This window comes from Triticum aestivum, unplaced genomic scaffold, assembly GCF_018294505.1.
Source record: "Triticum aestivum cultivar Chinese Spring unplaced genomic scaffold, IWGSC CS RefSeq v2.1 scaffold189271, whole genome shotgun sequence".
Taxonomy (NCBI): Eukaryota; Viridiplantae; Streptophyta; class Magnoliopsida; order Poales; family Poaceae; genus Triticum; species Triticum aestivum.
The window spans coordinates 1648-4933 of NW_025227623.1; the positions used below are offsets into that span (position 1 = coordinate 1648).

At 42.4% G+C, this 3286-nt stretch overlaps 1 pseudogene; it reads right to left on the reverse strand.

Moving 5' to 3' along the window:
* Positions 1 to 412: 412 nt before the first annotated feature.
* Positions 413 to 1541, reverse strand: LOC123172788 (rRNA-processing protein UTP23 homolog; annotated as a pseudogene).
* Positions 1542 to 3286: the final 1745 nt, after the last annotated feature.

Here is a 3286-nt window from a genome sequence, read left to right on the forward strand (position 1 = left end):
TTTGGCAACATATGCCACTACTCCTATCCATATGATGAAGGGGTGCTAGCTGGGCCAAATACCCAGACCACTCACCTAAGCCTATCATCAAAAGCCAGAAGCCCCAACCGAGCAACATACTGGGTCTGGGGCACAAACTGGTCTGACGCACTCACATGTGTCGTCGCCGCCATCATTCCACAGGTCCGTCTTTAAAGTAGATATTGAGGCTTCTACCTTGTCAGGCCACTCTGCCATCGACGCCACCATGACGCCAGACAGCATCCACCTCCTGCGCGAGTCCATCTCCTAGCATTGGACGCCAAGTCTCAACTGCACCACGCTGCTGAGATTGGCCGCCATCAATGTTTAAGGTGAAGCACCGCTCACCAAAGAAACCAACCACCATCAGCACATAATCTTTGTAGGTCCATCAGCTCACTGTCTCTGCTTGACTGCTGTCTCTTCCGCTTCCTAACCCTCTTTCGTTTCGCCTCACCATCAGCCGACCCTGAAGAAAATAAGTTCTCACTAGTGCTTGTTGTCGCAAGATTTCTGTGCACAAGTCATTAACATCCAAATACAAATCAAATCAGTAGCTACAACAATTAGGAAATTTGAAATGGGCTTATCTGTCTAAGAGCCTATACATGATATAGTTGGCACATTATTTTTTATCCGTCTTACTCTTAGTAAGTCAGACATCTCCAGGCTGGTTTTACAGTAAGAATTGTGATACTTAAGCGAGCATGTTCCAAGTATTGCATACGCCTCACAAATGTCAACTGATAATGCTGTGTAGTGACAATTACCTGACTTTGAGTAGCTGATGGTTGGGGCTTTGGTTTCTTTTTCTTGCAGGAGAGTTGGTTTGTAGCCTGCAAAACGACACACATTAACATTCCGTAAAAGAAGGTAGATTCAGTTGTGATCTCAAAATATTGATTACACCCACAAGATCCAAACAATGGATTATCCTGAGAAACAGTATATAACCTTTGCTCTGTTCCTTTTAAACTTGCTTTTCTCTGCCACTCCATTTTTATTTCCATTGACATATGTCTTTCCTTCCGATGACGCCTTCAATAGCTTCTTAAAATCTGATTTTTCCATATGAACATGCTTCTCCTCATCCAACTGAGCAAACTAACGTTGCTGTACGGATGGTTGCTCAATAAACAGGGAGTTTTTCAGACCGTATATCACAGGAACACAAGGAACCTAATGAAAAGTAAAACATGCATGAACAAACTTCTGCACGAAAAGTTGATAAGATAAGATGGAAAAATAGATTTGTTTCTGTTGTTTCCATTAAATAGATGATATGATACTTGTTGCTTGTCGGTTGTATTAATGTTCCTGAGAAAAATCTTTCAAAAATGAAATTCAGGTGATAACATGGTAAAAGTAGAATGCTACAAGAGCATAGCAATCTTCATACTTCTCGTAGCTTTGCCCGGAGACCAGAATCCTGGGTGGCGACAAAGTAGTGCTCTGGATTCTTATCACCGACCAGGGACAGGATACTATCAACTGCACAGACCACTTTGTCATGCTCGCAACTGGAGGCGCAAATAAAATTCCAAGAGAACAAACAATCAGGGCCTCCGCAAGTCACGATGCCACAAAACTATCCTCACTGAATGTAGTAGTAGTAGTATGAACACACTCAACACATCAACAGGTCCATTGAACAATCCATGTTTCAAACTCCTGTAAAACTATCCTTCCTGAATGACTAAACGTAGTAGTAGGACTTCATGCAATCAAACTGAAAAATCAAAACCAATGTGATACAATTCTGGTACACGTTTTTCAGTTTGAACATGAAGCTTCGTAGTTGGAAAATGGAACCAAACAAACCAATGTTCCAATGCATTATTTGCAGTTTGTAATATTGGAGGCAAATAAAAGTCTCAATTTACAGGATAAGCACAAAGAGTGGCTTTCCAATTAACAAACAATTCTAATTGCATATAGGTTTTCGGACAGCCCAAAACCAAATTGGCTAGCTCTAATTCTATCAGGCAACTAATATGAAAGAACAAAGTGATTCATATTCGAAATTGCATCAACCGCCAATGCAATTTCATAGAGTTTCAATACTGTGAACTCTGTTTGTAAAGCGTCGCTTGCGACGCTTAAGCGTCAGAGCACCCTCCAGGATCAAAGTGTTCAACTCGCTTTAGACATGTGCCTAAGGCCACTAGTGCAGAACCGGCCTTTAGTGCCGGTTCGTAACGGCCTTTAGTGCCGGTGTTTGACTCCATTTTTACCATGTGATGCACAGATATATTTAATCTATTTGGTATGAGTAGACACTTGTCAGATCATGTCAATGAATATATAATTGATGATATGAAAAGCAATCAAATTTCATCTATCATTAAAAAAATTGGCGACCTTCAAGGGAAAAAGGGAAAATATAGTATGTTTATGAATTTGCAGCCTCAGTCACGTTAACACATGCACTTTGTTGATCAAATGGATTTAGTAGTAGCCGATCAACTAGTTTGCTAATGGAATAAATCGTGTGTGCATGCACGGTCCAACCGGTCAACAACTATCCATGCAAACGTTTGGTGTGTTGAAGTAGTAAAATCTTGTACAGGCCTGCTGCTAGTTGGACGTGTTGATGTTGGTACAAAACCAAGGTTCGTGGTCGCTAGGGATAGAAAAGCTCAATCAGTTGGACTTGACGAGAGATAAGTATTGCCCAGCGATCAAAGTTTGTTGCTTGTTTTTGGTGCAACGGTACCGAGAGATCAGAGATAAGATATGGTTTGTTACTAACGGCAGCGGCGACGATGCTAATCTCTCGTGCTTATCTTCCTATCTATTCGCATAGCTAGCCGGTGGAGACGGTGCTATAAAAAGGCTGCTCCAGTGACTGCGAAGGGGGTTCAGCTCACTCAGAACGCACGCACCATTTACACGCTCATATCGCCACCATTCACCGTACCACTCGCACACACACGCACGCATACACACACACTTTGTATCATCTCTACTCCAGCACGCATATATACACACATCTTCATTTCTCGTCTGGCATTTCCCTCCGTGGCCGGCGTCGATGGCACAGCCATATGGTGAGTAAATCATATGAAGGTTGCATATGATCACTTATTTCCTTTATTTATTTTTTTCTCTTTGTTCATTTCTTTTTGCGGCATCTCGCGGCTCTACATGGCGATCCAATCGTCGCCGCGGATGTTCCATTGCTTGATCTACAACAAAAATCGACAGCGTCTTGCGGCTCTACATGGCGATCCAATCGTCGCCGCGGATGTTCCATTGCTTGATC